Raw genomic sequence first — 9,291 nt, 5'->3', positions numbered from 1 at the left:
GTTTTAAAGTTTAGAACTTCAACTTGTGCACTAAAATTCACGTCTTCCTTTACGTACCATTCCTCTCCTCGTGACACATCCATGGGTGGTAATCCAATAAAGCAGTTTACATGAGCATGCCATTCATTTACATCATCTCTGTAAAAATATCTACTCGAGTTCATTGCCATTGGTTATGCTTGGGCAACGTCACTAATGCACCTGGGCTTCTCGTAGTCATAAAAGGTAATAGTGACATTGTAAGGATTGTATTTGAGAATAGGCCCATAGAATCTATTGAACCAATCTTGGGGTACATAATAGAATTGGTTGCCACCATTTGACTTCTTCCATACTTTGATTATGGTTGCCACCATTTGACTTCTTCCATACTCTGATTATGACCTGTTCACAAAAGCTGTATCTCTGGTTTAGCATGAGAGCCTTCTTACTAAGAATGAGCTCTCGACTTGGTATGTCCAAAAGAGAACACAGGTTAAGGTAAAGAACATATCCCTATACTTTGATGTCGCCTTCTTGGATCTTTTCCTTGACCCAAAGATGTGGATTGGTCATGAACCTATAAGGCACTTGTGTTTGATGTTCATGTTGGGCTTCAACATATAACTTTCATGCTACATAAGTGTTTGGAACAAGGTAGTCTCTAGTCCCCTTTGAAGCTCGAACCACCTCAATCCCCCAATGGAAACTGAATCCAATCGGATAATTGAAAAAGACACTTTGTGCAAAATTACTTGGGAGTTCATCTAGACAATAAAGAAGATTCATCTAAAAACAAGACAAGGAGAGAGAAAACTTAATACACATGTGAACCAAAACTGAGCCTATACTCCTTTTATTCATCAAAATTTGAATTTTTTTTTTCATTAAAATATTATGGATGTCTCGGAGCCAATTCTCTAAATATTCTTTTAACTCTCATGACATGGTATTCTCTTAGACCTCCCACGTGAAAACATGGTCAATATTTCTCTTCTAGTTTTTTTTCTTATGACAGTTGTAAGAGCTTCAAACTTCTTAGCAACTTAGGTAATCCTTAACATTTGGGAGCGCATTGCGAAGTAGTAGAACATGTCTTCTAGGCCTAACCATATTCTAAGTTAAAGTAGTCTGAGGTTGGCAAACCAGTCTCTTGGACTATTCTCAATGTAAATAAAGAATTGGTGCTATTAGCATGCAAACAACAAGGAAAGTGAGTGCCTCTATAGCCTTGCATGAGTCACACCATCTGAAGGAGGAACTATTGCACTATTGAAACCACCTGTGATAAGCACCTGTAAAGATTTATGAAGAGCACTTCTAGCATGAAGCACGCTTGTAATTAGGACAAACCAAGGACATAATGATGTCACTTGTCTTGAGTAGATGTCTATAGAGCATCCATCGGCTAAAAATAGATAAAAGATGAGAGAGTTATGACCACTCAAAGTTGAGGGTGTACACTCTCATGCTCAAACTTAGCTCTCTAGAAAGTTTGCTAGCGTCACCGCTATAAAATGGGGCCTTTTTTTATCTTTTATTGCAAGAGATTTCTTCTCTCTCCTCAGCTGACAAAGCTCTCTTGCAAGGCTCCATTTATTTGGTCCAACTTTGGCTTCATTTGGGTAAGTCGATGATTTATGGGCCAAGGGAAGGGGTGGAAGCTAATGTCCAGGGACCAAAAGGAAGACCGGGCACCTGGACAACAGGTGGGAACTCAAAATGGTACCCCCTTCTCCCCCAAATGTCCACGAGTCCCCATAGCCAAGCTCCTTCCAAGCTCCTCTCTCCTTTGATACACCCCAAATATGGGCACCCATTCCCCCCCCTTATACCCCTTGCTTTGAGTCCAAGATCCCCTATGTGGGATTATTTCATTGCCACATGGCATCCTCCTCTTGTGCTTCTCAAACTCCTTCTCTCCCCAAAAAAATTTCCAGCTTGACCGCTTCTCAAGACCAACTTCCTAGGAGCATAGTGCACCGCTCCGGCCACCAAATGCGATGCCGTAAAGCACGGTTCGGAACCCATTACTTGGGGTATCTCCCAAAATTTAAAATCTCAATATTTCTTCTTTTTACAAGCAAGAGAGAGAGATAGAGTGAGAGAAAATATGAGAGCACATTCATGGGCATCTGCTAAACTTGGGTGCTACGTAAGCACATGAGAGTGGAGATGAGAGACTAACAGGAGAGGAGAATGACACGAGCTGGTCTAGTTACCTTTGTTGTATGCATCTGAAACCACTTTCTAAGTCAAGACCACCCACTTCGGATGCACATAACTCATGATGTACAAGTCCAATTCACAAGCTATAAAGCACGCTGAAAATACTTATTGAAAACCATGTTTTGGGGATTTGAACAACCCAAAAAACCAGTACACAAGCCTGGTAAAACCGAACCTTTGTACATGAACTTTTACATGGTCACTCCCAATACTTGAAGCACTATGTACACATATATATATGAGGCTAGCTAGCAAGCTTTTTGGCACGATCTACAAGGTTTATGATCATCCAAAAAATGCATGACATAGCTTGCCAACCCCTACCCTGCTTGATCATGCATGACAAGCAGAGGTTTCTAAGGTGAACAACTATTGTAGCTCATTCCCAGTAACCTCATTCACATTTTCAGATGTCTTCACACTGTCGTCCTCCATTGATAGAATATCATCTATCACAATTGTCATCAAACATGCACGAAATTTCTTCAATATGTAGCCATTAACATGGTATTTATACTGTGCACCACCCAAATCTTCCAACTGATATGTCCCATTGTCAAACTTCTTCACAACAGTAAAGGACCTTCTTGCTTAATTTGAAATATTTTTTGAAAGGTATTATCCAACTTACTATTGTATGGAAACACAAGATCACCCTTTTCAATTCCCCTATCCTTCACCCATTCATTAGCCTTTATTTGAGCTTTCTTTGACACTCCCTCATAGTAGTTTAAAGCCAAAACCCTGTCCAATTGCAAACATTGTAAATCCCATAACCTTTTTTGCCAAGTATCTCTTTGCCCTTCATTTCCCAATGACAACAATTTAAGTGCAAGAATGTCCACTTCAATTGGAAATAATGCTTCCTTTCCATAGACCATGTGGTGAGGAGAAAACCCTGTGCTCGTTTTGGTAGCAGTTCTATAGGCCCATACTGCACAAGGAAACTTTGAATCCCAAGTTTTCCCACGTGTCTTCATCTTTGTCAAGATTCTTACCAACTCTCCATTGAAACTTTCATTGAGATCATAATTTGCATTGTGGATAATAAGGAGAATTGTACCGGTGCTATATGTTGAGCTTTTCACATAGGAAATCGAACACCTCTCCTCTAAATCCCAATCCTCTATCAGCAAGTAGTTCTAATGGCACACCAATATATGTTCATACACAAACTTTCCCATTTCCTTGCTGGTAATTTGTTTGACAGCTTTAGCTTCTGCCCAACATGACAAATAATCCACTGCTATCAAGATGTAAGCATTCCTTTTACTAGTCATGGGTAAGGGTCCAATAGCATCAAGACCCCATTTTTTAAACACATCAAAAGCTAGAATTGTCTTTCATAATGCAGGCTTCAAAATTCTCTTCCCCATTTTTTGATAGGATAAACAAGATTTGCACCAATGGTTAACATCCCGTTGAATACTTGGCCATACAAAGCCTTCTTGCAAAATCTTATGCAACATGTTCTTCATGGCAAAATGGCCTCCACAAGATCCCTCATGATTTTCTTCCAAAATCTTGTAGATTTTCTCTTTCCAAAAGGCACACGATGCAATATTAAAACACTTCCTTTCATCTAAAGCACATCATCAAGCATTTTGTACTTTCTAGATTTCCTTATAAAAGCATACATTTTGGAGGATGGTAGACCTTCAAGTAAAACACCTGTCATGAAAAAATTCTACCTCCTTTGATAACACTTCTCTCCCATGATATAAAGGGGCATTTTTCTTTAGCACAAACACACCATTGATCATTTCTTGGGCAGCATCATGAGCTTCTTCATTTTGAGACCTTTCAATATGATGCAAAATCCTTGCTTCAAGCTTTTTGAGTAACAATTTCACCCTTGAGCATAAATTTTTCAGTTTAGGATTCTAATTCCTCCATACTCCCAATACTTGCTTCACAACCAACAAAGCATCTCCTTTGATTTGTAGGCGTCTAATTTCCAACTGTGAACAGATGTGGAAGCCAACTTCAAGAGCCATTTACTTTGCTTAATTGTTACTATTTGCATCAAGTTTTAGTCCTTGTTTCCTTATAAGTTTTCCTTGTGTATCATAAATGAAAAATCCTCTTGAAGCACCATCATGAATTCTTTGATAAGAGCCATCAAAATACAACATTGAAGCCTTGGATATGGCAAGAGTTTCCACCTTCTTTCTTTGCACCACCTCTTGCTTAACCAAAGTAGGAGTCTCTTAATAAGTGAGTAAATTTGCCAGGGTAGCCCGAGTACTCTCTTCCACTAAAAAAGTGACCTAAAACTCCTGAAATTGAATAATCCATTTCATCACTATATTTGATATATTTCAGTTATTAAACAATTGAGGAAGCAATGAATAACTGGTGAGAAAAGGAAACGAATTTTACAACAAGTAATGTCTCAATCGTTTGCAAGCATAAACCATACTGGACATCACCAATTCAGTTTTTGAGTAATCTCTTTCATGAGGAGTCTTCACTTTGCTAGCATAATGAATGGGCTTCATATACAGAGATTCCTTCCCTCCTTTGCAACAACATGGCCCCAATGGCATCATCTCCCCACTGACGGGTTAACATAAAACTCCTTTTCCAAGTCAAGAGATTGCATAATGAGTAGTGTACTCAAAACTTCTTTGACTCTATCAAAAACATCTTCACAATCATGTGTCCACTCCAATGGATCATTCTTAACCGCTTGCTGAAATGGATACAATAATTGTGATGCCAAAGGTACAAGTTGAGACAGATACCTAACCTTCTATATGAAAGTGGCCAACTATCTTGTATCCTTACAAGGTGACATCAATAACAAAGCTTCCACTTTCTCTAGATCTTCTTCAATCCCATTTTTGAAATTACATGTCCAAGAGAATTCACTTGTGGTTGTGTCAAATGATATTTCTTAGGGTTCAATTGACCCCCGCATTCATCATAACTTGCAAAAGTCATTTCAAGCTTCTGAATGCTCTCTTTTCTTCAATTGTATACACAAAAATCATCTATGAATTCGTTGACAAACTTCCCAAGGAACGGGGTAGGGACCCAATCCACTTTCCTTCAAAATCTCCAGGCGCATTTGTTAACCCAAAAGAAAGGTAGAAAAAGTAGAAACAACCCCATGGAGTAATAAAAGTAATCTTTTTCCAGTCTTCAGGAGCAAGGATAAGATGAAAAGAGTCTACCAAACATTGAGCGAACTTATCCGAGCAAGCTCAAAACCCAGCAAAGTTATTAAGTGATTTGAGAGAGAGAGAGAGAGAGAGAGAGAGAGAGAGAGAGAGAGAGAGAGAGAGAGAGATCTGAAACCAAACAGTAAATGTCAACACCATTGCTAGCAAAAACATAGTTTCTTAAAACTTAGAAATACTTCATGTGGAAAGTTTTTAGAAGTACATGGACCATGTTTTGAAGTTAGGTCATCATTATTGAAATCTAGTGATCGACTTTACTATTAGTATGAGTATCAGCAAGTGCAAGGCATCTTCACAGGTGTGCTATGTGTGAAAGAAGACACAAATTTACTAATGCATATATCATGTGATTGTGCATTAAATCTCTCGGAGTTCTTTCTCGTAAGGCACGTCTCTCTCAGGCTCTCCCCTTCCTTCCCTTCACTTTAGAGAAGTATCTCCCCTTCCCTTAACTTCCCTTTAGAGAATCACTTCAAGACTCGTCCTCGATAGAGATATGAAGTATCTTGTGGAATGTTCCTATGACATTAAAACATCTCTTCCTCTTCATCTTCTACCCCTCTTTCTCTTCTCTTCTCTCTCTCTCTCTCTCTCTCTCTCTCTCTCTCTCTCTCTCTCTTTGAATAATTGCTTAATCGATTATTAATTTGTAGAAACACCAGTAGCAATTACACGCTACAAATCTTTACTATATATTGTTTTATTATTTCTTCATCAATAACAAAATAGTGTGGGCAACAACGCTACGATTTTCTCCAAGGCTATCGACCTTTTCATGGGTTTTGACCTTAACATCAACTACTAAAGGATCTATGCCAAGAACCTCACAGAGGTTCAACTTTATGGCCTCCTTATGGGGACTCCACTTTGGCCTTCGTAATAAGAGGGTGACATCTAAATTGCCCATAGTATATCTCGCTTCATGCATTAAATATTGAACAACTTCTTGCACAAAAATTGAAGATGTGGTTCCTTTCCATTTTGAATAATTGTTTGGAAAAATCTGGCAGATGACAGAAGGACATAGCATCTACCACACAATGGACAAGCACATCACTATTGGACTATGCTTCACATCCTTGGTCATGCTCAATATTCATGGCGTCGGCAATTATAAGAGGCAAATTTGGCTCCAATTTGTGAAGATCAAAACCAAGCCCTACTCTAAAAGGTAGTACAAGAGCCTTACTCACATCTGGAACAACAATTTCAACAAGATGGACTTTCCATACTTTTTTTTAACGGAAAAATTTAATCAGTTTTGAGCTTGTGTCTGCTCAAGATAAGGTGGTATGAAAATCTTTCTACCTAGACGATCATGTCCACCCACCAGGAAGAACACTACTAAGTGAGAGAAGATGCTTAGATCTCTCTCTCTCTCTCTCTCTCTCTCTCTCTCTCTCTCTCTCTCTCTCTTCGTTGGCTAGATCTTTAAGGTCTCTTGGGATAGCTTCCTATGATGTTAAAACTCTCTTCTTCTTCTTCTTCTTCTTCTTCTCTCTCTCTAAAAATTGAGAAACAATATCACTATCATCGAGACAATAAGCCATCTCTTTTCAACAGATCAGTGTTTGGGAAAAGTGTGCCTCAACTTGTCCTTGGGCCGGTTGAAAAATCAAAATAACCGACTGATGGGAGATGAAAGGAAAAAATCCGCTTGAAAAATTTAAGAAATTAGAGTAAAATACCAGTTAGAAAAAAAAATCCTCTTTTGAATCTATCTTGAAGGGAATTTTGTATGTTTGTGAATTTGTTTTTCCGCTAACACTACATTAGATACAAAAAATGTTTACAGCAAAATGTCGAGCATGAAAAAAATGTCGAGCCTCGAGAATCTCCATGAAAATTTGCAAGTATTCAAAAAAGTATTTGCACTCCGAGAGACCACATGTGACTACTTCGTGTGTGCCCTCATATCTCTTCTATTTCTAGTCTTCAGCCGCCATGTTTGTTTTTCTTCCACTTAGCTCTCATGATAACGACGCCAAAGCGTAAACACCAACACACATATTATGGAGGAACCTCTGTCTCTGTCTCTCTCTCTCTCTCTCTCTCCCCCCTTGAACCATGGTAGGTGGGAAGGAAATAATGTAAGCGTGAACACCAACACACATATTATGGAGGAACCTCTCTCTCTCTCTCTCTCTCTCTCTCTCTCTCTCTCTCTCTCCCCTTGAACCATGGTAGGTGGGAAGGCAATAATCCAAGAGCCACATGTCTAACCGTAAGGACGAGCTTGTTCACTTAACTGCACCAAATCTAGAAATTTATTTGCCGTACTGGCCTTTGAAACTGCACTACGGCCTTGTCAGTGGCAACCACCATCAATGGAGCTCGGTTGCAAGCCCCTTCGTGCCCACTATCCAGCCGACACGCTTCTCTTGTATTGCTATCATCGTCGTGCAGTACCCCCTGTCCTACTGCCTCCTGTTTTATATCAAATTACTTTCTTCTATTCCGCGCCAATAGAGAAAATGATGGGCACTGAAAAGATTGCATAAAGTTAGTGGCTCTTAGAGCACATAGAGATAAGTATGCAAGACATCATCAACGTCTTTATATGTAATGATGTGTGAGAGATATTTTTAGGTCGTTGTCAACGAGCGAATAACGTGCAACCGACAAGAAGGAGGGCCATGGGCTTTCCACGACACTAAGTGACACATAACATTAAAGAGGGGGGGGTAAGGGGATCGACGGCGCGAAAGTGGATGCGGGGAGCCCGAGGCAGATTAAACCCGGACGCACGACAAGTCAACGCGAAAAAGAACCCGGGCGGCGACTCGATTTGAACCCAGGGCCTCGTCGCCCAGATTGTGATGCATGGGGTAACCATCCCACTCGCGCGTACATGTTGTATCCATGGCCCGGGTTTTTGGGGTTTTATATTTAAAATATAGGCGCTGCCCGGGTTTAATCTGTGGTCGGGTTTAGTTTTTAAGTGCCCATCTACGGTTGCAACCTCTCCGATTTTCGTGCGCACACTTCTCTGCCCTCGATCCCCTTACCCCCTTTCATTAATACTATGAGTTATTTAGTCCTGAGGGATGGGCTTTTCTTGGCATTTAGTCGTTTCTATTTCTCTCTTTCTCTATAAATCAAAACTCTCTGAAAGAGATAGTTCTATTGTACGAGCTGGACCTTGTGTACGAGCTGGAGTGTAGGCTTGAAAGAGGAGGCACCGGCCTTGGGAGTCTGTGCAAGGCTGCTAGTTGCATGGGAGAGAGCGTTGTAGTTGGAGGGCACCATCTGATCGGTAATGGGGTATCAATGCAGGGAGCTGTAGAAAGAGATTCTGTGGTTTTGAAGACTTTGTCTTGAAGGCTCTATGTGTCTGACGCACAAGGGGACTGCTCTAGTGCAGCGGGCCTTGGATTGGCAGAGTGAGTTGAAAAATTGGCAAAGTACTGGGTTTCCCCCTGTTCCCAATTGGCGACTAATCGGGTTCCGCACTCGCAAAGTGGGCTTCCCTCTGTTCAATTGAAGGTGCAATTGTGTGGGAGGTATGTGAAAGGAAGTCTCTCTCTTCAGGGAGAGACCTGGGGGATGTGAGCGATTGTCTCTCTTCAAGCTGGCAGAAGCTAGCAGAGATAGGGAAAATGGTAGAGGTAGGGAGAGGGGAGCCCTTAATGAGGAGCCCAACTGGTTGCACTTTGTATTTGATGGCGCCTTGCTGGTGAGGGATTCCACCTGCATGCATGTGCAACTCCATCTTCAGTCTGCGATACCATAGTGCACACACTCGGCATCATCGTCTGCCCATGATGCACATTCTCTCTCTCTCTCTCTCTCTCTCTCTCTCTCTCTCTCTCCGGCTAGATCTTTAAGGTCTCTTGGGATAGTGTCCTACGAAGTCACTTCTTCTTCTTCTTCTTCTCACTTGCTTCTCTAATAC

At 40.7% G+C, this 9,291-nt stretch overlaps 1 pseudogene; it reads right to left on the bottom strand.

Moving 5' to 3' along the window:
- Positions 1–6,099: 6,099 nt before the first annotated feature.
- Positions 6,100–8,260, bottom strand: LOC147448341 (2-C-methyl-D-erythritol 2,4-cyclodiphosphate synthase, chloroplastic-like; annotated as a pseudogene).
- Positions 8,261–9,291: the final 1,031 nt, after the last annotated feature.

This window comes from Adiantum capillus-veneris, chromosome 11, assembly GCF_014529385.1.
Source record: "Adiantum capillus-veneris isolate H3 chromosome 11, ASM1452938v2, whole genome shotgun sequence".
NCBI lineage: Eukaryota > Viridiplantae > Streptophyta > Polypodiopsida > Polypodiales > Pteridaceae > Adiantum > Adiantum capillus-veneris.
The sequence above is the reverse complement of the archived record's forward strand: the minus strand, read 5'-3'. Positions and strand labels throughout refer to the sequence as shown.